This window comes from Rhinolophus sinicus, chromosome 4, assembly GCF_057876585.1.
Source record: "Rhinolophus sinicus isolate RSI-liver-muscle chromosome 4, RSI-T2T, whole genome shotgun sequence".
In the NCBI taxonomy this organism is placed as follows: domain Eukaryota; kingdom Metazoa; phylum Chordata; class Mammalia; order Chiroptera; family Rhinolophidae; genus Rhinolophus; species Rhinolophus sinicus.
Window position 1 is genome coordinate 11,622,313 of NC_142504.1, and position 27,656 is coordinate 11,649,968.

General features: G+C 53.7%; 1 protein-coding gene across 7 annotated transcripts in view; it reads right to left on the bottom strand.

The window, feature by feature from the left end:
* ADCYAP1R1 (ADCYAP receptor type I) overlaps positions 1-25,625 on the bottom strand; it is a 73,128-nt gene extending 47,503 nt beyond the window's left edge. For 2 of the 7 annotated variants that reach the window (XM_019726203.3, XM_088797668.1), the window contains exon 1: positions 8,408-8,810. The gene's annotated coding sequence lies outside the window, so the exon portion shown is untranslated. The other 5 variants (XM_074340962.2, XM_019726202.3, XM_019726201.3 and 2 more) reach the window with 5 other exon arrangements.
* Positions 25,626-27,656: the final 2,031 nt, after the last annotated feature.

Genomic DNA, 27,656 nt, shown 5'->3' on the forward strand with positions numbered 1-27,656 from the left:
ATGGAGACTCACCGCCTCCTGCCCTTGACCCTGGTTCCAAGACCTATTGCAACCTATCAGCCTGGCGCTTAACTTGAGCTGCCCTCAGAACCACGGAGGGGGGTTTAAAAATACCGCTGCCCAACTGAGTCGGCCTGTCTGGGGCTGGGACCCGGGCCTTGTGGTGTTTAAAGCTCTCCAGGTCACTCTCACGTAGAGCAGGGTCATAAAGCGGGCGAGCAGAGAAGGAGTTTCTGTTTTAAGGGAAGGCTGATTTCTCTCCCTCTTTCTCTCTCTCTCTCTCACACACACACACACACACACACAGAAACAGGTCCACAGAGAAGAGCATAAAGACATGTCATCCCCACAGAGACAAATTAGAGACATTAATCCCCAGGGCACCCACTTGAAGGTATTGATACAAACAGCCATGTGTGGAATACACAAAGGGAGATTCCTTCAGGAGCTGACAGTCTCTCTCTCTCTCTCTCTCTCTCTCTCCCTCCCTCCCTCCCTCGGTCCCTCCCTCCTTCTCAGCAATGCAGAAGCATGCTTCCAGAACAGAGAACAAAGATGTTTGCAGCCGCAATCACACCGCAATTTATACATTCAGGTATGTTGATCAGATTACCGATCCACACATAATAATCGTTACACACATTCCTGGTGCAGAGGCACTCGGCTACACAGAGGCGATTCGATCCTTTAGGCATCGGATGCAGGCACAGGTGCTCACACAGACATACGTGCAGGCACACGTGCACGCGTGCGCACACACGCTCACATGAGGATGTTCACCCCTGCTCGCTGGAAGGACAGCTCTGCAGCCACAGCCGCACTGGATTGACACCGTGCTGGAGCAGCGGCCCCTGCCCAGCCAGGCCCCAGCTCTCTGCTTTGTCACCAAGCTGCTTAACACTGTGGCAAGCCAGAAGAGAGGTGTGGTCCCAGCCCAGGGGCAGGGTGGAGGCGTTGGGTTGCTCTCAACACCAGCCCCCCATGGAGCTAGTCCCAGAATTCTAGATTCCCATGGTTGCCCTCCCTTTATTGTGAGATATCATGGATATACAACAGTATATTAGTGTCAAGCACACAACATAATGGGTCGATATTTGTATATATGCAAAATGAACACCACAGTGAGTCTAGTTAACACCCATCACCACTCATAGGTACAATTTTTTTTTCTTGTGATGAGAACTTTTAAGATATCTTCTCTTTGCCCACTGCTGTCCTCACTTGTTCACTCTCCCCGCCCTACAGTCCACCCCTGCCCAACTTGACACAGACACACCAGCGAGTTAGAATCTGGGAGCCCCCAGGCCCTGGCCTTCCCACTCTCCTACCTGAACTGGGGACCTCAGGGATCACCTCCTGCCCTACAGGGTGGTGATCTCCTGAGGCCCTCCTGGCACCCTTCCTGGACAGCACTCCGAGTTTACAGTCTTAGGCCACCTGCTCCAAATCTGGTACTGCTCTGGGCCACAGGCATGGGTCCTCTGCCCCCGGGGATGCGCCGCTGGGTCTGCCCCCCACTGCCCTGTCAGCTGCTGCCCTCCTCCTGGTCCTGCCTGCCTCCCTCCTCTGGACCCCCAAGCTGCCAGTGACAGTCTCACAGGACAGGGTCTGGCCACCTGGCGTTAGATGCTCCCCTCCCTAAGGATGGACCCTGGGCACTTTTAGCCCAGCCACCCACGTGGCTCAGGATAACCCGGTCACCAACATTCCCAGGCTGTCTCGGATCCAGGCTCTGCAGGGCAAACGGCTTTTGCAACTGATCCGAGGACAATTAAACTCTATCTTTTGACATTTATCGTGGTGCACTTGTGACCATTTTGCTAGAGCTGTTAGCCTAGGGGCCTCAAGCAAACCACTGAGCTCCTCTGTGCTTCAAATTGCTTATCTGTAAAATGGGAACAATAGTAATATCTATCTCTCAGACATTATTGTGACACATCAACAAATTTATATAAGTAAACTATAGAGGACATCATACAGCCTGGCTCCCAGTGAGGGATGTACATGTGCTAACTACTAGTATAATCTTACCACTTGTGTTCAGGTTTTTGCACCACCTTGCTGTCACCTCTATTCCCATAGCCTTGTGTCCCATTCAAAATGCGAACGGCAGGCCTGCTGCACATTTCTCTGCTAATGACTAACATTTATTAAACAGTATGTGTCAGGCACTCTTCCAAGCAATAAATATGCATTAACTCATTTCACCTGCCCAAACCTATGAACTAGTTCCAAGCATTATCCTCATTCTATAACTGAGGTGATTGAGGCACAGAGAGACTACGCAACTTCCCCAACATCACACAGCAAATATGTGGTAGAGCTGGGAAGTGAACCCAAGCCGCCCGGCTCCATAGGCTCCTGCCATCCTCTGTTCTTAGTGAAAGGAAGATCAGCTCAGAACCCACTGGGACCCCATTAGTGATCCCTCTCATACCCTTGGGGACTGGTCAGGCCTTCCTTCTGCTACCCCCTGCCCATATTTCTATATCTGAAGTACTCTCCTTAGGAAGAGTAAATTATAACACAGCATTTCAGACCCGAAATGGACTTGAAAAGCCCTGTAGTACTGAGTTAGCTGTGGGGAAACTGAGGCTATAGCGGGGTGACACCTCCCAAGGTCACACCGTGGAGAGTCCTGGACCCCCTGCCTGGCAGGAATGGATGTGTGACAGACACCTAGACTGCAGTGGAGTCTGCTTCCCCTTCCTGACCCAGGAGGGCTTGCCCTCCTCAGCCCCATCAGCCCAGGGACCGAGCGGGAGCAGGAACTGACAAGTGCAGCCTCCTGCTCCGATGAACCACTGCGCCAGGCACACAGGAAGCCGGCGTCATCAGTCAGCACACAGGATCCAGTGGTGACTCACCGGGCTCCCGACTTTCCGCATGGAGTGGGAGGGGATCCAGGGACCCTCCAAACATTCCCCACTGCCCCCCACCCTGCAGGACCCTTTCTGCAGCTCCCCGGCTGAGGATGGCTCAGATCCTGGGATGGGGCGCTCACCCCTCTCCAGCAGCTGATCCAGGCCCCCTGGGGAGAAGCTCTGATGTCTTTCCACGATGTACCACCAGGCCATCCTGTGCTTCAGGGAAGCCCTGACAGTGGGGCGTCAGCGCCTCACCCTCCCTTTCCATTGAGCCACACAGCCCTGGGTCCCTCTCCTGCCCTCATGGGGCTGAAGCCGTCTGAGCCATCTCCTAGTGGACTCTTCCTGCTGCTCAGCATCCCTCCCCATCACCGAGCAGTGCCCAGCCTGGACACAGACAGATGACGACCCAGGAGGAGTGCATCACTGGCCTCCCTTGCTCTCCCCATGCTCCCTGTATTGATAAAACCTGAGCACCGCCACCCACCATTTCTCCTCTCCCTCCCAGTGCAGGGAGCCAGGGAGTGAAGGCTGAGAGATGCAACTCTGCCCTCCAACCCCAGTCCACCCCTAAAAGGGAGGGAACTGCACTTGCCTCTGGGAAGGCAAAGGACATCTCCAAAACCTCTTCCCTGCTCAATAAAGTCAGTGCTGAAAAAAGGCAGGGCCCAACACCGGGGTGGGGGCGTCCTGACAATCGCAGAGTGTTTGGTGTTCAAACCTTCCCCTTTCAGAGCATGGATACTGGGGTCCTCTGTACCCCAGTGACAGAAGCCAGGTCCCTGGAAGGCGCCATGATCTCACTCAAGCCCGGCGTGTTACACGTGGTGAATCCGGACTCAGGGCAGGGAAGGGCTGAGTAGAACACACCCGTGCACACTTAGTACTGTGACCCATTTCACTGGCGAGGGCTGGAGGCCCCAGAATACCAGGAGACCCTCCCAAGCTCAAGCGGCAAAGCCCTTCCACACTGGATCATCCAGGCACATCTCCTGTCCTGCAGGAGGCCAGGGAGTTATCTGCCAGGGAGAGCTCCCTGGGCCAGGCAAGAGGAAGAGGGGAGAAGAGAGGAAAGGAGGAAGCGGAAGATAAAAGAAGCGGGAGAGAGTAAGGCAGGAAGAGAAAGGATAGAAGGCGGTGGGAATTGTGGAAGGAGAGGGCAGAGGCAGGGGGACAGGAAGCTAGGAGCAGACACTTGTTCGTGGATGTTTAGGGATGTTTACGGCAGGGAGTGTGGCTCAGGGAAAGGTGGCCTGAGGGCACCCCTCCATCTGCCTGACCCTTGGTAATCAGCAGTCTCTTCTGAATGGGTGGCAGCCCCTGGAAGGGAGGGCCAGCTCTGAAGCATCCAGCTCCTGGCACAGGCAGGACACATGGTGGGGGGCCAGAAAACGCTAACAGTGCCTGCTGGATGGGTTTGGAAAGGTGACTTAGAGGTGTGGAGGGTCACAGCAAGCTATCAGGAGGTGGGGCTGCACAAGAAAGTGGAGGGCTGGCTGCAGATGCCAGGACACTGCTGGGGCTTCCATGGGGCAGAACTGGGAGCGTGGGAGAGTGTGAAGCAGGGGAGTGAGGTGTTAAGCTTCCTGTTTAGAGACTAATCCTCAGAAAAGCTGGGGGTCTCAGTGGAAGGTTCAAGTGCAGGCAGAAATGCAAACTGAGGCCATTTTCTGGATTCAGGATCCGGATGGGACCTGGGTGGGGAAAAGCACCTGGCATGCCAAGACGGGGACAGAATCCAGAGACTTGGGAAAATGGGAGAGGAAAGTGTCCCTGGTCCTCCAGGAAAAGGCAGGAAGGAAATGGGAGGAGGGGACAGGAGGGATAGGAAGAAACCAAAGGCAGGACCTGGCTTACCGCACAGCCTTATCAGAACCTGGGACACTCGGAGGTGCCTACAAAGGAGCTATATAATCTTTATCTCAGTCAACCCTCGGCTGTGCCCATTTGTCAGAGGGGAAAGGTGAGGACAATTAATGCAATGCATGGAGCTGGGATGAGTGTCTAGGTGCTTCTCAAGAACAAGCCGACCTCCTACTACCACCTCCAGGAAGCCCACTTTGGCTGCACCTGTCTCCACTGACCCCAACCTCCTCTGCAAACCACCAGCCACAGAGAGTCCCTCAATCCTGCCAGGGCTGCTTCAGGTTTCACCCTGCTCATTGTGAGTTTCACGTCTCGTCTGAAAACAAGGGGCATGTCCAGTTTTCCCCATAGAAACCCTCCTGGTGGAGGTGCGTACAGCCCTGGACAGAGAGGGTGAATGGGAAAGGGGGCTAGAGACCTATGTGGTACGCTCAAGTGATGTGATGTCATTTTATGTTCCGTCATGAGTGTGGTCTCCAGGTGTCGACTTAGAGTGGGAGGTTTATCAGATGGACACAATGCGGGCCTGTGTGGGGTGGGCTGCTGAGTCCAGTAGGGGAGCCTCTCTTGGCACTGACCCATTAAACAGCGGGGCACTCTGAGTGCCAGGCAGAGTGGAGGGCAGCATCTGAAGCCCCCCTAGAGCAGCTCGGGCTCTCAGCACTCAGGCCCTCCTTTCTACCACCTCTTCAACCACTTTTCTACTCTCCCCTTACAGCCCAAGTCTTGGCAAACCCTTCTGGCTGAGCAGACCCAGCCTGTCACCTATTTTCGTGCAGCCAGTGTGCCAAGAACGGTTTTGACATTTTTAAATGGTCAGAACAAAATTAAAAGACTCATATTTCATGACGCATGAAAATTATATGAAATTCAAATACCAGTGTCCGTAAATAAAGCGTATCAGCACATACCAGGCCTGTTCGTTTCCGTATTGTCCGTGGTTGCTTTTACGCTACAACAGCAGAATTGAGTAGCTGCGACAATGTGTGGCTGGCAAAGCCTAAAATATCAACGATCTGGTCCTTTACAGAAACGTTGCCAACCCTCATTCTAGGCTCATGCAGTACATGCACTTTTCACTCAATTCCACACACATCTGGACTTTCATTCATAAGGACTCCTGTGACCTTCCTCGGGCAAACTTCGGAGTCCCCAGGTATGTCCAGATCTGTATAAGGATGTGTGTCCCAATGTCCGTTTGTTTTTCGGCGGTTGCATGTTTTACCACAGTTCTCTGGCAGGTGTCATGGGAAGCCTACATGCCTCCCCAGCTGTGTGTCACTCCCTCTTTGTGTGTCACTGTGGGGGTGGCTGTCACCGTGTGCCTCTGACGGCATCCAGAGCTCAGCACAAACACATCGCAGCTGAGGAGTTGCCAGCCTGGGTGTTGCCAGGCAGCTGGACCACTAGGCCCAGTCATTCAGACCCTGGACTCTGATTTCTCTGTTCAGAGGTGGCCGAGGCTTCCAGGGCCTCTAGCCCTCCCGGCAAGAAAGCCCTTCACACAGCCAAAGTCTGGGGCATGGGACCTCTGCTCCCATCCCTCTGTGACAAGAAACCATTACCCAGGTGTCAGCTCCATGCTGAGTGGCTTTCAGAGAAGGAAGGCCTTCATGGCACTGAGCTGAGCTCATGCTCTGCCTTTGGTTCTACCGTCCGGAAGACAGCACAAAGTGTCTTCTACTTCACCAGTGCCAGTCCTTGGACAATGAAACCTTCCTCCCTGAGAGGCCAGAAACCTGGGACGCTCAGCCCGAGACCACGTCCCCAGGAAGAAAGCCACCTTGCGGCCTTAGCGCCTATCTTTCTGAGCCTCTTGGTTGCATATACTGATCTGTAAACACCCAGTTTGTATGTTTGTTTATTCAACATAAATTCAGGGAGTGTCCCAAAGTAGGAGGATGGCAGAGAGGGTTCTGAAGCTTTCTGCAATCAACCCCCTGCCAGCTTGAACCTTACACAAAACAGAACCTTTAGCCTGATTAGTCCTTAGAGTGCAGGAAAAGGTTCTTCTACAGGCTCCTCAGAGCACCTGCCCTCGTGCACGGGGGCAAACAGACTCTCGGGTCTTGTCCCAGACACAGAACCATGAATGAACTGACCATGGAGGGGGAGGGAAGGGACCAGCAGCCTCCCTGGTCACCCTACACACACTTGTTGATGGATTGGTTAGAAGATCTGGCCCAGGGCCTGCCCAGTGTGTTCTGTCTCTAATTTGTACGTTCACATTTCGGCTTTTGTCCAGACTGGCGCCTCTGCTTGCCCTCCCCAAGGTCAATGGAGAGCAGCCCCAGATTCAGCTTGGAACTGTGGGCTCTGCCAACCCAACCCCACCTGCATCCAGCACCAAACTCAGATTGGGGCTTCCTGGGAAAATCTAGATGCTACTGCTACCCACCACCTCAAGTCTGAAAAATAGTTTTTCATCCTCTTCCAAAGCCCATCCTGACCTTCAGGATGCTTGTCTGCCTCTGCCCAACAGTTCCAAGGCAAGTTGCCCTCCATCAACTGTGTGTAGCCCCCTCCCTTCCCCAGCTCTACCCCACACAGGGCTGCCCACAGCCAAAGCCAATGCTTGTCAGTTTATTTTGTTTTGTTTTTGTGGGGTATTTTTAGAAGGGGTGGCCTTGTGGGACACTGTGAGGCTGGGGAAGTTAAGGAAGGGGAACTGACACACTCGCACTGAAAGCACAGAAATGGTCTGGAGAATTATCAGGACTCTATCACCCTCCCCCAGCATCTTCTAAAGGGTGCCTGAGATCCTTCCAAAGGTGCAAGCCCACTCTCCAGCTCCGTGTGAAATACAATCAGCTTCTGGCCCAGCTCTCTCCTGAGTGTCTAGCTCCAACCACTGGCGCCCTGGCTCCTTCTGACTCCCTAAGCTGCCAAAGTCCCGCCAGGAAGTGGCCCCCTCCATCAGCTGCCGCAGGAACCTGTGCCTTTAAGGCACCTGGCAGGGGTCTCCGGAGTGCCCACCTCAGTCTCACAGGCAGGTGCCTTCTCCCACAAGCCCCAGGAGGGCGCTTCCTCTCAGGACTACCAAAGCCATCCCGACCCCAGCCCTTCCATGCTGCGGGGGAAATTGAGAGACGCTGCTCCTTGGAACAATCCCAAATGTGTCACCATAGGGGGGCATTGTACGCCGCCCCTACCCCACACCCTACGGAGCACAAGGCTTGCTCACCCCTCAGACACCCTGAATACTGCGGTATCCAGCCCCCAGGGACCCTCCAGCGTCACCTTCCCAATTCGCGTAGGCGCATCCATCTGCCTTAGGAGTAGGGAGACAGGTCCCTATGGATCATCGCTATGGGTCTCCCCCGGCCGTAGCACCTTCCCAGCCCCTGGTCCTCCCTTCCGGCACCAGAAGGGGTGCGACGTAGGTAGGCCGACCCCACCCCCTAAGGGCTGCAGGGGTCGATCGCCCCAGACATTTGGTGGGGAAGGATGTCAGACTGTCGCACAGAAAGGGAGCAGCTGTGGGAGGGGGCTTCATTTCGGATTCGGAGGATGGCCCGGGGCTGCCCCGGCCCGCTCTTCCTCGGTGGATGGCGCGGCTTGTGGACATCGCCGAGCTGGAGGAGAGGGTCTGCAGTCCCCAAGGAGCAAAGGTTCTGGAGTCTGGAGAGGACAGACCTGGCGGGGAGGGACAGGGGCTGCGGGGTGGCCCTTACCTGCTCCCGGAGGGGCCTCGTCGCTGGGCTTGGGGCTGCAGGTCGGCCCGAGCAGACTCGGCGGGGATGGCGCGCGGTGGCGACTCTGCGCCCCTCGCCGCGGGTGGATGAAGAGCGCGTGTGCCCAGGAGCGCGCACCGAGCCCGGGTCTCTGCGTCCGTTTGTCCGCCGGCAGTTGGTGGCCGTGGGTCCCTGCACCGCGGCGTGTGAGTGTGCGCACGCAAGATCCGCGCTCGCCTAGAGCCACGGCTGTCAGTCACGCCCGGGGCCGAGCGCGCGCGGCGTCCCCCGCCTGCCCTCGCCCTCCCCCAGTCCAGCGCCCGCCCAGCCGGGTCTGCCCTGCGGAGAGGCGGCGCCGCCTCTAAGAAGAGGCCAGGCCTGGGGCTGGAGGGAGGCGACGGACCACCACCTCCACCACCCCCAACTCACCCGCAACACCCTGCACTTCACAGGCTGGGGGGTGGGGTGCAGGCCAATGAGCGCCCGGGGGAGGAGTTAGGCCGGGGGCGTCGGTAGAGGGGAGCCGACCCGCCCGCTGCTTTCGCCTTGCCTGGAGGCAGACACGAGCAGAAACTGCAGCGCGGACCTGGGGAGCAAGTCTGCCGAGGCGACCACCCCTCCCCACCTCTGTCTCCTGGCTTCCGGGGCTCCCAGTCGGGCCTTCCCCGGGGCTCAACGTTCTCCTTTCGACCCTCCCCAAGATACCCAGAGCGTGAAAGCCCTGTTCTTTCTCCTTCCCACATCCTCACGATTCTGTCTCTGTTTGTCAGAGACTGTTTCTCCTGCTCCGCAAAGCCTTCCTTACCGGGCACGTCCTACACTCTCTTTGGGGTTTCTTTGCCCCCAAAGTCCTGGCCGGGGAAGCTCAGCCAGCTTTGGGGTGCCTGCCTGGATGTCTTCAAATGTGATCTCCCGGAGAACACCTCTATGCCCAGAAATGGGGTGGCGGGCATCCAAGGGAGCCTACAGCAACTTAAAATGACACTGCTCCAGAGTCAGACTTTCTGGGCTCCGGACCCCACAGATGGCTTGAGCTCTCCCAGCCTCAGCTTCTCCACCTGTCTTGACAGCAACATTAAGTAAAAATGCTGCAAACACCCCACGGCAGCGTTTCACTGGTTTTATTTCTTCACTGATGCATACATGACTATTGCGACTGGCATTGTCATCCTGCTGAACCCCCTCCTAGTACAGATGAATTAACTGAGGCTTCACGACAGGGGTCAGACAGGTCAAGGTCACGGACCCAGTCCATGGTGGAGTCAAGTCTGAGCACCCACTCCCAGGCAAAGCACGTGCCCTCTGTGCACCCCCCACCCCCCCCGGCCATCCCACAGCAGCCACCTGTCCCTGGTCACCTCTATGCCATCAGCATCCCAAGAGGTGCCTCCACATCCACTGTTCTCCAGCCAGGCTCTGCCCTTCCTGGCTCACCTTGGTTATTGTCCAGCCTCCGCTGTGGGTCCAAATCTTGGGTGTGGCCACCTAGTTGAGGAAGCCTCAAGGAAGAGGAGGGACGAGAAAGAGACTTGAGCCTCTCCTTGGGGATTGCAGTCCAACTGAGGAGAAGAGAACTGCAAGACAGAGCAGGAGGCCATAATGGAAACTTAAAGAGGTATCTGAGGCCCCAGAAAGAAATGAGGACTTTCCGAGGTCCACACAGCGAGTTGATAGTTTCTTGTTACTGAACAGTGAGCCCTGGCCCCACAGGGATACCACACTGTGAGTCTGCATGTCTCACATGCCTTTCAATCCAGGAAAGCTTCCTGGAAGAGAAGAACAGCAATCCTCTATCATAAAAGAGTGAGACCCCTCTGAACAGGTGTCGTTCTAGAGTCAGACAGACAGACAGACAGGACTTCCCTGGGGACCCAGCTACACCCCCTCCTAGCTTGTTGCCCTAACCCTTGGGGGCCTGCTTCCTTCATCTGCCTCCAACAGGGAAGTTGTGAAGATCAAATGAGATGCTGTGTGTGAAAGAGCTCTGTAAACTGTGAAATGTCATTAGAGGGAAGGAAAAGCTGTCAGGAGCCTCGCCTCAGAGTCAGGAGGGAAGCAGGGAGTGAGGGACATTGGCAGCCCAGGAGTGTAAGGAAGGGGGGCAGGCCAGCTTACCCTGGAAATGCCTACGATACAGACGCTACAGGAGGTCCCCTGGGCTCTGAGGTTTTACATTCAGTTCCAGGTTTATTTCCTTTTCCATACTCCGAGTTCTCCAGGTCCCGCTCTGGGTTCTGGAGCCCCTGTTCTCTGCCCCAGATGTGTGTCATGCTGTGGGCAGTGAGCAGGCTGGCCTGGTGCACAACTTGGACATACCTTCCTCTCTGCCTGGGCAGCAGCCGGCCAGGGGAGGATCCCAGCCATGCTCTGCTCCCGTTGTTTTGAGGCCCCTGGCCAGAGAGTGGGCCTCTAGCTGACCACAGCCAGGGGACAGTCAGGGCTCCAGGTACCACTGTGCAATTTGTGCCCCACTCAAAGGGACTTGGCCAAGGGGCGAGTGGGGTTAGAAATCCAGCTCCAGCTCTGCCCACTGCCAGGCATGCAGAGTCTACCCAAAGGGAGCCCTTTTCCTAGTTAGTCTGGAGGGGGAACCTCTCTGATCTCCACAAGGTGCTATGTGGGCTAGCAGTCCTGGCAGAGGGATCTGACGTGAGCTGCACCTCTAGCAATGGCCTGGGGGAGGCATGGGAATGAACATCAGAGCTGGGATCCAAGGGTTTGTCTAGTCGCCTCCTCTGTGAATGAAATGCGAGTCCAGAATGGTCACAAGACTAGGGCAAGGACATACGGGTCACTTGTTTATCAGACTAGGGACTGATGCCCGAGTCCTGGTGCCCAGCTTAGCATTGTGCTACCTGGTCGGCTGCCCTCACCAAGCTGGAGGCTCAGGCTGGGTTTTTGTGTCCTGGGCTATTCTCTGCCTGATCAGACATGTGGCTGTGGTCCCGCCAATCAATTGTTGTTCTCCTTGAACAAAGACGCCCCAGACTGGGCGTCCCCAGGGACAGGGGCAGAACCTCCCTCTTCGTCCAAACCAGCCCACCCATTCTCACCCTACTTGCCTGGCTGCACGCAGACTAGAGGCCGAAGGACCACCCTTGGAATGGTCTTCTCCCAGAAGACCCCTTTCATCGCCTTCTGTCCCCTAAAGGGGGACTGGGAGTCTCCTCAACAGCTTTTCCCTTTCCTAAGGTGCCCAGTGCTTCGGCTCCTGTCCACAAGCCAGCCAGCCAGGCGGGCAGCAGCTAAAAAATATGGATTTTAATTCAATTTTCCAAGACGTGGCTGAGGGAGATGGATGCCAGGCCGCCCTACCCAGCATTCATCTCTCCTGAGCAACAGTGCTCTCTGTCAGTCCTGCACCCCACACAGCCCTTACGCTGCTCAGGCAAGGAGAACAGCGTGTTGCAGGACACCTAGGGGTTCTTATCAGAATTAGCTGACAGTTACTGGACACTCCGCTTGTCTTGGGCCAGTGCATCTCAAGCCTCTGGTGCTACAGAACCCCTGGAGAGATTAAAAAACATGCTCACACCCAGACCTCCCCACCCAAGATTATTAGACACTTGGTCTGTGGTGAGGCCTGAGCAAAAGTTTTTTAAAGCTCCCCAGGGGATTGACATGTGCAGCCAAGGTTCAGAATCACTACTGTAGGCCCTCTGCTAAATGCTTTGCTAAATGCTTTGCTTGTGACAGGCTCCAACGTCTAGAACCCGTGGGAGGAGCACTGGGACACTGTCCCTCAGCCCCCTGGGCATCCAGAAGCAGCCTGTTTCATTTTCCCCAAGAGCTATACTAATGTTTGTATCCAGCTTCTCCAGGACATAAAAAGGATGGGGAGTAACTGCCTTACGTGTATTAGCCCATTGAATTCACATCTGGGAAATGTCATGGGCCTTGAGTGCCAGGCTATAGAATAAATGTTTCTTTCTGTGAAGGAGCAAAATGCTGATCCTGGGTCACTTCTCACCTGAGCCAGTGGGAAGCAGAGGCCTCGATTGTGCAGCTCTGGCCAAAGTTTGATTCAGGAGGCCCTCTGATCACCTCCTGCCTCTGTGCTAGAGTCAGACCACCAGAGAGGTGCCTGAGGGAGCGCCCCCAGAAGGCCTGGAAACACAGCAGGGCAGCAGTAGGAGGCTTGGGAATGCTGAGTCCCTAAAGCTGTGTGAGCCACACGCATCGCACCATATCGGTCCCCTCTCCCACAGATCCACAGGTTACAGGGACACTCCAGGTGACAGAGCCTGGGCTCCCCTGGGAGAGCACCCACTTCAGAAGCAGGTACCGCAGGTCAGATGTGCTCTGATCCTCTGCCCTGTCATCCAGGGGACAGCACCCTCATCCAATGAACCCGTGCCATCTAGAACCCCACAGACACTGGGCCTCCGGACCCTGGGGATTCTCTGAGAAACCGAGGCAGTGAATGTCAGGCTGCCTGGATCCGTGGTGTCAAGCTGTGTTCCAGAAGATCTAGAAATCCTTGCAGCTGCCTCACCAGAAGCCTGGAGTACACGCGGAAGGGACAGCCATCTTCAGAACTGCTGGGGAGCAAGGACCTGAGGAGTCCAGCATCCTTCTCCCCTGCCCCACAGGACACGACAACGGGTAAGGATGAGCAAGGGGAGGACTGACCAGAGTAGGGGATCAAGGGACCAGGGATTTGGAACCCTAAATTCTAAGCGCCCACTTGACTACTTATCACCCCATTTCACAGATGAAGCAAATGAGGCTCAGAGAACAGAAATGATTGACTCCCAGTGACCAGGCTAACTGTGACAGAGCTGAAGCCACATACCAGGTCTCTGCACTTTTAGTCCTATGCTCTGAAACATGATATCTCTTAGAAGGGAAGACACACTTCCAGGGAGCTGGAAAGCATAGGTATATTGGGAATGGGATGGCAAAAGGAGTCATCTCTTAAAACCTGGAGTAAAAGTGAGAAGTACCTGAGAAGAGCCAAATGTCCTTAGTCTCCTTACCCACGTACAACAATCCTCAAATGCAGCCTCGTGTCCAGATAGGCACACTTATTGTTGCACGTGAGTGTACTCTGCACACATACACACGTGCATTTCCATCCAATACGAAGGCCTGGGTCCAAGCACGCACATGCACATGTGCACACACAAGCGCCATCCACAGCTCTGCAGTATGAAAATACGTCTTCTCTATCAAGACAGAGATATTTTTCTCTCCTGCAGAATTGCATGGAGGCAATGGGCCTCTCTGTAGAGGCAAAGCTTCAGGACTGTTAGGCAAGCCTCATCAGACAGTGACACTTCCCATCCGCCTTGCATAGTCCCCTCCCCAGGGTCTCAGTCATTTACTCTGCAGGGAGCGGGATACCCTGCAGTGGTCCCTGGTCAAAGGAGAATGCACTGTTTCCATTGTCATTCCCAACTCTTCATCCATAGGGCTTTCTTGTCTTTTCTCTCCCCGCCTCTCCTCCTCCATCTTTGGCACACTCTGGACAACCATGGTGTGTGGTGTTCTGCTATAGAAATGACCCCTCTTGGGCACCCTACAAACAGGCCACCTTGTGTGTGTTCAAGAACCACACTGCACATGCCCTCTGATCGCTCAGGGCTTGTTCACTGCCCTCCGTCTGGCTCCAGCTCCTATAGGGGTGGGTGCCTGCACCCCCTCTGCCTGCCCTGCCCTCCCCCTGGCAGGTCCCACAGTCAGGCCCAGGCCTCATTCTGCTGCTCTGGTTTCCTCAGAGCCTGTCTTGGAAGCCTTGAAGACAGCAGTGTGCTCAGCCCTGAGTGCAGGCTTTAACACAGGGCCTCAGCCAGCACGGAGGTGTGGAAATTACAGATAATTCATGTGGGAGGAGGCAGCAAGCACGAGGCACACGGATACAGCCATTTCCAACAAAGCATCTCAGGATAATGGGGGGCCTGTGACAGGCTGAGCCCTGACTTGGTGATATGCAAACGATGCTAATAATTATATTAGAAGTAGGGCAAATAGAACGTTCTTTGACGACCAACTTTGGGAGCAGGTGGCAGCTGATGAAACAATCCTCTGCCACAGCTGATGGGATCATTGTCGGCGAGGAATTCACTGGGGGCACTGGGTGTGGACGGGGCTCCTCTAGGCCCCGAGCAGGGGCAAGAAAGATAACTGAAGCCAGTGGGACAGGGCTCGCCCGAGTCCTTGCACACGCTCAGGGGCAGGATTTGTGTATCAATTTCAATTGCTGTGTAACAAGTTACCACAAACCTCGCAGCTTGAAACAACACACACTGATTATCTGTTTCCTTGGAGCAGGAGGACAGGCGGGGGTCCCTTGCTCAGTGTGTCACAAAGCTGCAATCAAAATGTCAGCGAGGCCTGGGGTCTCCTGGGAGGCTCAGGGTCTTCTCCCAATGGAGCTGCAGAGTCCGCTGCTCATGGCTCTGGGCCACGACCCTCAGCTTTCCACCATATGGCCATTTATTCCTTCCAGGCCAACAGCAGAGAGACTGCTGTCTCTCTGCCTTTGATGGCTAGACCCTCATTTAAAGCGCTCATCTGATTAGCTCACACCCTCTCAGGCAAAGTTTAAATTCGACAAATTTAAAGTCAACTCATTAGGGACTTTAACAGCATCTACAAAACCCCTGCCCCTTTGCCACCTAACTAGCCTCCCAGGGAAGTCAAATCTCATTATATTTATAGGTCCTGTCTACGTTCAAGAGGAGGGGCTTGTATGGGCTTGTACACCACGGAGCAAGAATTATGGGACTTACAATTCTGTCTCGCAATCCCTGTCACCTAGAAACTGGAAGATGAGGGATGAGGTGGGGACAAGCCATTGAAGTCAGAGCCTGTGACCGTCGTATTCCATCCCCAGTGTGTGGTAGGAAGCTCAAGAAATACTGATTCCTTAAATAAGTCAGTCACCAGCTCCTACCTCCATTGTACAGGTGAGAAAACCAAGGCTGGAGAAAGGAAAGAACTGTTTGAGGTCATCCAAGGCAACAGACAACTGAAGTTGAAAACCATGGTAACACTGCCATTTATTGAGCTCTGACTACACGCCAGGAACCACATTGGGTTAGCTCACTAGCTTCTCGAATCATCACAAAGCTGTATGAAGTAGGGATTACGATGACCCCAGGTGTATAGATGAAGAGACCAAGTTTCAGGGAGGTGAAGTAACTTGCCTGAAGGTACTACAAGCACAAGCACAGTGCCAGGACTCAGCCTGGTCCCATGCCCCTGAGGCTCCCTTTTCCACACTGTGTTGCCTCTGTCTGCAGGTAGGACAGACTGGGAGCCGCCACAGGAGGCTAGAGTGCAGGATGGTCAAGGAGGCTCGGCCATCTTCCCTTGTGCCTCTGTCCACCACTCCCCCTTCCTTCCCAGGGGGATTAAGTCATCACTCTGTCTCACACTGGGCCTGACAAGTGGGGGGGTGTCTCTAATTACTCATAATTAGCCCGCCTGATTAGTTCTGTCACATGGGGATTGTCTCTTTTAGTTCTTTCCTTTGTGTTCTGCGGACACTTCTCTGCAAAGGAGTGAGGGGAGCCGTCCACATGACCAGGAAGGAGGGGACACAGGAGACTGGCCGGCAGTGGGCAAAGGGCTCTTTTATGATCACAGAGGGGAGCATCTCTGTGAGCCGGCCCCTCCCACCCACTCCCCAGAGGAAGCCTCAGAGCCGAGAGACCACAGGACCTCCCTGGCATCTGGCTCATCCTGGGAGGCAATGTCCTTCCCCAAATATGCATAGGTAGCACCCCCTCACCTTCTGTAAGTTTGTGCTCCAATGCCCCTGCCCGCCCTGGGTGACAGTCCCCTCACTCCATCACTCCCCACCCCCTTCCCCCGCATTACAGCACAGTGGTCAAGCATAGATTTTGGAGCCAGACTGTCGGGTTCAAATCCTGGCTCTGCCCCAGGACAAGTTATTTAACCTTCTGTGCCTCAGTCCCCTCATCTATAAAGAGGGACTACACAATAGCATCTTATTTTTCATATTATACAATTTAAATCAGTTAATATGTGTAAAGCCTTAGAACAGTGTTTAGCACAGAGTTCAGTATGAGTAAATACAAACAATAGGAGTAAGGACAGACTTATTCCTTTGTTCACTCTTTCTCTTTACAGCATCCATCACTATCTGACATGCGGCGTATAATTTGTCTATTTGTTTCGTATTTGTCTCCCCTAAGAGAATGGAAGCTGCTTGAGGGCAGGGTCTTTCTTTGCTCATTGCTCTATTTCCAGCACCCAGAGGGGTTGGACAGTGTTTGTTGAATCAGTCAGTATATCCTACCATCCCTCTTCCCAGAAGGCAGTTTCACTTCTCTCTGAATCTTTCAGAAGTTCTAATTTAAAGGAAATAAACATGCCGCTTCTGTGCCCTCATCATCTTCTCACTTCCGTCACCCCTGTTTGTGACCACAGACTTCATTTCTGGAACCACAGACCCCTTCGTCACACGATAACCAAATTCTAGAATACAATTAAATGGTCTGAGACCCGTGTCATAAAATCCAGGAATTCTAAAATTCATGGATTCCTAGAATAGACTCCAGAAGTTGGAGAATTCCAGAAGGGAACTCTGGAATCTCCTAATGTCATCTGAGAATTACTGATAGGACCTAGGAATCTTGGAAAGGGGTCCGAATTTCAGAAGACACTCTTGGAAGCGGGTCATTGGGAGAATCTCATGAGACCAGCTGGCTCCACTTCACTGGCTTCTTTGCGGCAATAACAACACGCGCAGAGGGGCAGGGCTGGGGGCCAGGACAGCGGTGGGAAAGGGCTCCCAGTGAGGGTTGCTAGGCACCGGGTCTGGCCTAGACAATGAGGCTGGCTGGGTAGGTAGAGCAGAGGCCTGCATGCTAATGAGAACCCAGGGGGAGGTAGGAAGGGAGGGGTTTGGGTGACAGGCAGGGGGGCGGGCATGGCCAGCCCTAATCCCATTATAGCTAGCCACCCAGCTGCCAGGGCTGGCTGGGCACCAAGCCTGGCAGTGTCCTCTCCTCCCGTTGCAGGCTCAAGCTGCAGAGGGCTTTGATTTCAGAAGGTCATCCATCTTATTCTGAAGTCCATACCCCAGAGCAGGAGTGTGGTTGTGTCTTGAGCCCCCAGGGCATGAAGAGCTAAAAGGAGGTTGGTAGCAAGGGGGCTGGAGGGTGTAGGAATCCCTCAAGAAAATGGGCTGACCCAGGGTAAAATTAGTGGTACTTTGCAAGAAATTTTGGATATAAAATGGAAGTTCAATTAATGGACACCTGACACTACTTCAACCCCAGCCAGGGCTTTGACCCAGGCTGGACACTGAACTCTGACCTTGTTTCAAATTAGCCTTTAATCCCAGTCTCAGAGGAAGACATTGTCCTGGCCACAGACTGACTTCTAACCTATCTCCCTAACCCAAAACCAAGCCCTGATCCCAGCTACAGATTGCTCCAAATGATGCTTCATGACCCATCCATCTCTGAAAGTAGGGCTCACCCCAAAGAACCCAAAAGGCCAGTAGGATTCCTTAAAATGGTAAAATAGAGCCCCCTGAGACACGCTGGCTTTAGGAAATGCACAGCTCCGAAGACTGGGCTGAACTCCCTCTCAAAGTCCAGAGCAAGCTGACCCTGCGTCTCATTGGTGAGGGATCTTCTGTCCAGAAGTGGCTCTGCTCCACCCTGAGCTCTTTCCAAGATAGAAAGAGAATCTGGAAGGAGGTCAGCGGACCAGGGGTTAACTTGACCCAGAGTCAAGACACTGCTGGGAGGTGGAGATGCTGCCTGTGGTGAGAGTTGAGTGAGTGAATGTGGAGGTGGTTCTGGTGGTGCTGAAGGTGGGGATAGCTGTGGGCGGGCCCATGATGATTCTGACAAACGGAGAGGATGACGCTGATGAACAGCCCTGAGCCTGGCAGCAGCCAATACCCCATGCGGTCTCCCAACTTTTCTTCTCCTCCCTCAGCTTCACTCCTTTCCTCCTTTCTGTTGCTGCCCCCCACTGTCTTGGCTTTGCCTTGGCTGGTTTTGGTGTCTTGGACTAGGTCATTGCTTTTCCTTACTTTGAGGAGGAACTCTGTAACGATCCCAATAACCAATATTTCTGAGTCTTTGTGTGCTCTCTGATTCTTTTTTTAGCATCTCCAAGGTAGAGGGACAGCTGCCTTCTTCCCACCAACATGGCTGCACAGCAGAATTAGAGGCTTCCCCTTAGGCCCTTAACACGCCTCACACACACCGCTCACTCCTCGGAAGGCCAAGGGAGTCCTGTCTAGAAAGGACAGACAGACCCACAGACCTTTCAGAGCTACAATCACTAGACAGAGAAGGGGGAAACCACAGTTCATACTCTGGGTGCTCTGCTGGCTACACTACAAAGGGGCAGTGTGGCCAGCCTCACGTGCCCATATGACCACAGGATGTGAGGGTCACAGAGAAAGACCCTCTCCTCCCTCACCAATCTTCCTGCTTCAGTGCCTCACCCAAATCTCTCCACGGTGATTCATTTTCTTTTGGTGAGAAGTGGGAACATGCAGTACAGAGAGCTCCTGTCTGATGGGGAGAGACCTGCCTTCCATCTGGGTCACAGCACTGCTTCTAACCAATATTTCTACCACATAGCCCCACACTTATTTCTCAAGGAGGGCATTTGGGTTAGGATATTTCCTCTTTATTGCCAGGCTCACCTCTGCGATACAAACCATTTAGCATCCTTAGTCCAATTCTAAATGCCAGAGACATTGCCCAATCTTTGTGGCATTAAAAACACTGCTAAGCATTTGCAGCACTGCCCATTCTCTACCCTCTTGAGAACTATTTGAAGAGATTGCCCATGTAGGACTTGCAAAGGGATGGCCTCTAAACTGTTCACCCAATATCATCCCCCAACCAACTTCAGGTTATAAGAGAGAAACTAGTCAGGATACATTTGGGGGCGTTCCCAAGGGAAGGCAGGTAGGAACAGATGCTTTCCATCACCTCCATCAGGTGAGAGGAGCTTGAAGGGACTTCCTTGGAGAGCTTGGCAATTCTCCCTGAAGCTGGGCGACACAGAGACTGACAGCTGACTGCACAGAAACACGTCCCAGCATGAGGTGTAGGAAGAACTATACCAAGAGCTTAGGTTGATTCGTGGAAGACGCACAGCCAGGAGAGGGTTTAAAGCACGGGATGTTAAACAGAATCATTTGGCCAGCAGGACAGAGCCTATGTTGGAGGCAAGGAGATCAGTTAGAAACCTATAGTGCTGAGGAAGATGAGGAAGGACTGAGTTGAACTAAGACAGTGGAAATAGATGTTTTTGAAAACTCCAAGAGCAGGACCCATAAGAGGAGTTTTTGTTATTGTTATTACTCAATTTAAAAATATGTAACACCCTCCCCCCTCGGGACTATATTGAGAACCATTACCAGTCATTAACCCTTTAGCATGAATTCGCTGATGCATCCATGCAACGGTTGAAATTTAGCAAAAGCAGAGTTCTAAAGAACCTGGTGGGGAAAGGGAAGAGGAAAATACACCACCAGGAAAGTGAAAGACCTAGGCGGGAACTAACCTGAACCCCTGGCAGCGGAAATGATGCAGACAGAAGAGAAGGCAGTGGATATCAGACTGTTCTAGACCGGAAATCTGGCGACCGGAGTTTAAGCCTCTCTCCCATTCACAACTCACCAGCCCCAGGATCCTAGCAAGTCACTCTCAGCGTCACTTGTGACTGATGGATGATACTATTTATCTCACAGGGTCAAGTTCTGTGAAGGACCTTTTCACCTGCCCAGCTCTTTCAAGTTGCTGAAAGTTCATCTTGGAAGTGGTTACCCATCAGCTTTGGCTGAAATGTAGCCAGCTCATCAGCTTCCTGTCTTCTTAAAATTAGTTTTCTCTCTTCCAAGGGAAGCTGGATTAGTCATAATGGGTAGGAAAGGGGAAGGGAAAGAGAAAGGTGGGGAGAATCAGAGCAGCTAAGAAGTGTTGTCTTCACCAGAAACCCCTTTATGGACCTCCGGTTCCCCATCTATCCAATGGAGTGACAGTAGCTAACCTCAATGTTACCAGGAGAGAATGCCACACCTTGGAGGTCTCTTCAGCAAAAGGGCTATCGTCTTTCTTCTTTTTGTCACTCAGTAGCTGTGATTTTGTTTTTCAATTTTTGTTGTCTCAGTTTCCCCAGCTGTAAAATGTGAAGGACAATGGCATATAGGGTTGTCGTGAAGATTAAATGTGTTTAAAAATACAGTGCCGAGGATGATGCTGGTATGAGTGAGTTCTCTATGAACAGTAGCTGCACTGCTCTGCAGCCACCACCATCATCACTGCCCCCCGCGGGGCCTGGTATTCAGCAGACAGTCCATATGTGTTTGCTGAACGAGACTGCTCGTGGGTGTGGAGCATGGCGAGAAGTGTGCACAGCCACGCAGACGGGCGAGCACAGATTGCAGCCTGCCCATGCTCATAGCACTTGCTACTCAGAACCTCAGCTTTCCCGATCGTCTAAATGGCTCTGCAGGAGCTCTTCCAAGAATAGAACTCAGGAAGGAGAACTGGAGTAGGGAGTCCTTCTGGTACTTCCTTCCCAATCCCTCCCCTCTAAAGTTGGACACACCGCCGGTTGTTCCTCCCCACCAGTGGCTGTCATTCTGGTGGCCTTGACCCATGGGTCAAGATCGAGAATCCAATGTCAGTTGCTTCGAGTAGACATCTCCCCCAGAGCTCCAGATCCATCTGCCCAGCCCAGCATTTCCAACACAGAACGCGGGATTCTGCTTTCATCTGCAGCCCTCTCCCAGTGCCCCGTCTCCACAAATGGTACCACATTCATCAGCGTGGTGAACCAGAAAACTGGGAATCACTCTTCACACGTCTCCATCCCTCACGATTCACCTGGGCAACCGAGATTTTGTGAGGACCGCCTGTGGGCCAGGCACTGGGGCTGCCGTGGTCTCTGCCCTCCTGGAGCTTGCAGTCAGATGAGGCACGCAGAAGCTAAGCAGTGATCTCACAAATAACATAATCCAACTTGTGACAGTGAAATAAGAGGACGGGGTACCATAAGTCTATGCAGCAAGGGACCTGATCTCATCCAGTGGGTCAGGAGAGTTTCCCAGAGAGACAGTCTATTTGTCTTAGATCTGAAGGACAAGTGAGTGGGGGCTGGCAGTGGTATGGGTGAGGATGGGGGTGGGGCACACAGCAGCAGACAAAGCGACAAGAGTAGAGACCATGGATAGAAATGGAACCACCTGGACTCAACCCACTGGACTCAGACCAGTGTGGCTGGAGAACAGACAGAAAGGGACAGAGACTGAGATTTGAGGCCAGAGGGCCAGGTGGGATGGTGAGGAACTTTGGGGCCCATCAAGCCCTGGGGCTGTAACCTAAGAGCAGTGGAAAGCTGCTGAAGAGATGACCAGGTCTCATTTGCACTTAAATCATATCATCCAGGATCCAAAGAAAAAGACAACCAGGCTGAGGATGTGAGGAGACGAAGGAGGAGGCTGTTGCAGGAGAGGAGGCAGGAGATGAGGTCTGGACGACGGGACCGTGGAAGAGGTAGAGAGAAGGGGGCGACCTGGAGCCCATCTGAGGAGAAGAATCAATAGGACTACACTTCCCAGCTGCCCTTGCAGCCAGGCGTGAGCCTGTGACTAAATTCACGTCAAGAGGACATGAGCAGATGTGATGTGAACGACATCTAGCACCTGCCACAGCAGGGAGGGGCATGACATCTCTGCCCCTTCCCTGCAAGGGAAGTGCCTGCAACGGGGAAGTGAAGGTGGGAACTAGAGCAACCATCTCAGACGAAGAGAAGGAAGCTGCTTGGGAAGGAGAGCAAAGGCACACAATTGAGAAGGAGCCTGCCCCCCGCCGCCCCCACCCCGGGATGATGGAGCCACCATACCAGCCCTGAATTGCCTACCTAGACTTTCACGTGAGAAAGTGGCAAACTTCTATTTTTGTCTCCCTGTTACTTTGGATCTGTCTGTTATAGCTGCTGAATCAACTCTTGATAGAGTGAAGGGTTAGACATGACGAATATGGACCAGAGAGGTAGGGATGCCCTCATCCAGTCACTGGATGGCGGTGGTCAAGCTCCCTAAGACAGGGAGCCCTGGGGGAGAAGCAGCCCTCAAGGTGGAGTGAGGTGGGGGTTGCACAGATGGTGAACGTGACTTGGGCAAGTTGAGTTTGAGGCACCCTAAGGGGAAACAAGAAGCAGTGTCAGGGAGCAGGTGGGGAGCTTAGAAGAGAGATCAGGTGGAAGAAAGTGTGATCAGAGGACGAATCGGTTCCCAAGCCTGACTGCACAAGAGCATCTTAAAAATTCTGATACCTGCGCCCAACTCCAGAGATTCTGACCCACGAGGGCTGGTACGGGGCCTGGCATCAGCGTTTTTTATAGCTCTCCCAGTGATTCTGACGTGCATCCAGGGGTGAGCACCACAGGTGTGGATGGTAGTAATTGAAACCACGGGAGTGGACAATGGCCGAGGGAAGGAGTATAGAGTGAGAAAAGAATTGATCTTCGGGTCCCATCAATTGCAGTCCCTCTCACACCTACTGGCCCCTGCTGGGAAATGAGAAAGAACCAATAAGAAGTAGCAACCGCCCAGCCAATCCCAGCACAGTCCTCATAAGCAATGTGGCGAGCCAAACTGGACGCAGAGTAGTCCTCTCAGACGAAACAGGGCTTTGGAATGACAAAACTGGTTCCCTCCCTCCCTCCTGGGACTGCCTGCCTGACACTCAGCAAGCTGCTCTGGCCTTCACAGCTGACCTGGCCAGAGGCTGCTAGGAGTGGGGCTCCACCTGCCCTCCTGGGAAGGCCCCCTGCCCAGGACAACTCCAGGAGGCTGTCACTGAAGCCAGTTGCCCTCTGCAAGTGCCAGGCCAGGCTGCACTGTGAGGGCACACACGTGTGAGCCCTCGGGGATCTACCACTTCCTTTCTTTCCAGCCATTTTGTTGTTCTAGGCTTCAGCTTGCTCCTCTGTAAAGGACGATAGCTATCTTCAACCCTACCAAGACAGCATGTGTCTGGTGAGCACCAAAGCATTCATTAATGAAATGATAAGAATGTGGGCAGTGCTTTTTCTCTGCCCCCGCTCTGCTGTTCTCCAGGTCCGGTGGGAGGGAGGCAGAGATGAGGGGGCCCTAGAAATCCCTGCTCCTCTTGGGGTGCCATTAGAGCAACATGCCTGACATGAGTGGAACCCAAAATGGAAAAAGCCCATGGCATTTGGGTCCGGAGGCGCCCACAGCGTATGAGGGCAGAGGTCAGTGGGAATGGAGGGTACAGGACGGTCTACCAGAAGGTCGCTCCAGCCCCAGCATTTCCTTGACCACAAACATTGTCATCCCTCAGCTGGGTCCCCTCAGCACACGGCCAATGTCTGTTCTGGGAGGCCAAGGTGGGAGGGGGCAAAGGGTCAGCCAGACCAGGTCGCATGTCGGCACTGCCACACTCTATGTGATGACACCCGGCAAGTTACAAAGTGCTGTCCTTTCTGAGTCTGTTTCTTCATCTACAAATTCCTCAGCACAAAGCCTAGAACACAGCAGTCGACAACAATAAATATTAGCTGCCTTTGCTCTTACCAGGATTCTACCCAATTCAGATGGTTGTGAGCTAACATGGAAGAGGCCTGACCGACAGTAGGCGATCCGTGCATATTGGTTCCCTTTCTTCCATTAAGTTTAGTCACGTAAACCTTCAGTGCGGCACAGATATAAAGTCTGAGGACTGTCAGTTCTTTGTCACAGTGAGGTTCCTGGCAAACTTGTAGGCTGGCGAGGGAGAGGGCTTTGTGAACCAGCTCCTGGTTCCAGTGACCTTCTACAAGGTGAGAAGTCAGTTACTCCACCTGGGATCCAGGAGCAGATGCGAAAGATCCCACACAGGACCAGGAAGAATGGCCTGACACAAGGGACAGCCCACAGCCTGTGGGTGGAGGAAGAGCCCGTTGGGCAAGAGGTCAGTGGGGATGGGGGTGAGGAGGGAGGGGAAAGGAAGGGCTACCAGAAAACATTTCTCAGATGGATGGGTAGATGAACGGATGGCCTCCTGGAGCGCATGTGTCCCCTGGCTGGCAGTAGAAACCTGGCCAACTTAGATAATTGGATGTGGATCTCCTACCCTGATGCCAACAAGTTCTCCAGCCCCCATCTTTGACTGTTGCCACTCCCCCTGGGTCCAGCATGGCTCATTCTGTCCCATGGGAGTTGCTCTTCCAATGCCTGGCCTGTGGCTACTTCCCAGAACTCTGAGTTGGAGGTTTTTTCCAGGGTTGGCGGCCACCTCAGCCCACAATACCCCAATGAAGCACGCTGGCAGGGCCCTCCAAGCAGCCTACCCCAAAGCCCTGCTCTTCCTGCCCCCTCCTTTTAGTCCTCCTCTTTCTGACTCCCTCCCCACCAGATGATAAGATGGGGTCCCCAAGTGAGGCCACGTCGCCTTCTACTCTGCCACCCCCTTCTAGGGCGTTTCCTGCCTTCCTTTCCCCGGCACCTGGCTGCCTTCACAGTGGCCCAGTGTGCGCGGCCCGGCCACAATTTGAAATGCCTTTAGCTGATGGCATCTCGGGGTTCTCAAAGAAGATGCCCGCCTAAGCCCAGTGTCCCTGAGGCCCCCCTGAGAGCATGGGGGCTTCCAAAGATCTGGGTCAGCAATCATGTCTGCTGGGCTGCAGGCTGAGCCTGGTCTGGGCGCTGGCCACCCTCGGGGGGTGAGGGGAGGCAGCTGCCTGGGTGATTAGGAGCCCTGGGTAGTCTCAGTTCAGGCTCCTGAAAGTTCTGACACATGGAGCTCTACTAACGTTTGTTGCATACGTTATACCCATCGATCCAACGCCCCTAATTTTGCAGACTGAGCAGTGAGGTCACTGAGACAAGCACTAACCTGCTGGCTCTAGAAGGTGTGGCAGTGGTTTCCTCTTGTCCTTGCAGGAGGCTGCTCCCTTCACACATTACTCTCAGTCACAAAGCTCTGCCAGCCTTCCAGCTTCTCCAGCAGCAGGGGACGCTCTTCCTTAGCTGGCCAGTCCACAGACCCACTCTGGCTGTTAGCTCCTGACGGTGGTCTGCAGGCTCCCTCCTGCCAAGGACATCTGGTGTGGTGACACGGTGGCAGCCTCACAGGCCTGAAGGCATGGACTGTGGACAGCGGCATCTCAGACAGAGGCCCTCCTGGCTCACAGCACCCCCACGGGCCAGCCCCCCAGGCTGTGAGCGAAGATCAGCAGAACCAGCCACTCAGCAGAAGCTGAAGCAATCCGTTTGCAGAAATCCGTGGGGGGAAAAAATGGATTTTTTCTTACTGCGCTCAGAGTCTTTAATTTCCTGTGTTTGCCCCCAAAGGGCTTTTTCATCGACAAAGCGCTTGGTTCTGTGGGCAGTGTGGTTGAAGAGAAGCTGCTGATGGAGATTAGCGATTGGCTGGTACGCTGAAATGAAGGCTCTGAGAAAAGGTGGGCGAGCCAAACCAGGCGTCGGTTAGGGGCAGAGGGCAGTGGGGTGGGAGCAAAGCAAAACAGCCAAGAGAGGGCCGACTGAGCACAGAAGCCAGGTCAGGCTGTGGTCAGGGGCCAGGTAGCAGGGAGCAAGTTGCCAAGCCAGAAACAAGTGCTCTTGACAACAGACACCTGGAGACAGAGACTTTTCAAATCAGTTGAGAGAGACAGGGAGTTAGGGCTGGGGGCCAGCTGGAAGCTTCTAAAGCCAGAGACAGGACGACAGAAGCTTAGATCGGAGTCTCTGCCCATCCTTCCCTGTGTGTCCTGAACTCCAGATTCTGTCAGTGCCCTGCGCTGAACTTGTGACTGCTGCAAGGAGGAGAAATTTCTCCCCTGGGTGAAGAAAGAAGGAGTAGCTTGGGGAAGACAGGGCTGGTGGGTTTATGAGAGGCTGAGGGTGGGGGCAAGAAGCATTCCCTGTCTTCGACCATAGAAGGATGTATGAGGGGCTCTGCTCCGCTCAGCTACAGAGAACTGCAGGCTCACTTTGACGCAGTTAGGATCACAGACAGATGTAAGAAGGACTTCCTACCACATGAAATGAGCTGCCTGGGTCACCCTTCCCAGAACCCTCGGCCTTCCTCTCACCTTCACTGGGGCCGCTTGACATGGCTACTCCCTGCCCTTTTCAGGAAAAAGCGGTGCCTCGTTCTGGGGACTCAGCAGGAATCTGGCCAGCCTGCAGGGCTCTGGCCCAGGGGGAGCCCAGATGTCTTACCTTGGGCCAGTGAGTTCTGCAAGTGGCTGGAGTCTCACCGGCTCGAGGGTGAGCCTGGAAACTGACCACACCCTCCTCTTCAGGTTTCTTCTTCTCCTGCCTCGTTTTCTCCTGGTGTCCCTGGCTTTTTGCTCTCAGCCCCCCATTTGGGCTCCTTCTCCGGGGCTCACCCACGAAGTGCCGGTGTGCCCCAGGGCTCCACCCCGAGCAGCCCTGTCCCCAATGTCTGCACTCTCTCCAGGTGATCCCATGGCTTTAAACTCCACCTCTCTGCTGCTGACCCCTGATGTCTCTCTCCACCCCAAACACCTCCCCAGTATCCCCGCTGCCTCCTGGATGTCTCCAGGTGGGTGTCTTCAGTCATCTCAAGCTGAGCGGGACCCACACAGACCACTGAACCCTCTTCCCAACCTGCTTCCTCCTCCGGCTTCCCCATCTCAGTGAACAGAATCGCCTGCTGTTCAAATCAAACTCTAGGAAACGTTCTGATCCCTTCCCAGCCTTCCTACTTCCCCGTGCCCACTCCATCCGTGAGTCCTGTGGATCCTGAATCACCCCACTTCTCTCCGACTCCGTCTTCACCACCATCACCCAGCCATCATCCTCATGGAACGTGGCTGAGCACCCAGATTCTGGAGCCAGCTCTACACTTACTCCCTGTGTGGCTTTGGGCAAGTTACTTAACCTCTCTGGGCCACAGCTTCCTCACATGTAAAGTGAGGATACTTAGAACCTCTCCTTTATGACGTAGTTGTGAAAATTAAATCAAATGATTTATTTTTAAAAAAGAATAGTGCCTGGCACATAGGAATCAGTTTAATCAATGATATCACTGCCCAACTCAGCACTATCCAATAGAAATATAATGTGAGCTACACACGGAAGCCATATATGTCATTCAAATTTTCTAGTAGCCACATTAAAAAAAATGAAGAGGAACCAAGTGGAATTAATGGTAAGGATACCTTTTATTTAACCCAATATACCTAAAATACAATTTTAACATGTAATCAATGTAAAAAATATGAATATTTCACATGATTTTTGTTGTACCAAATCTGGAGT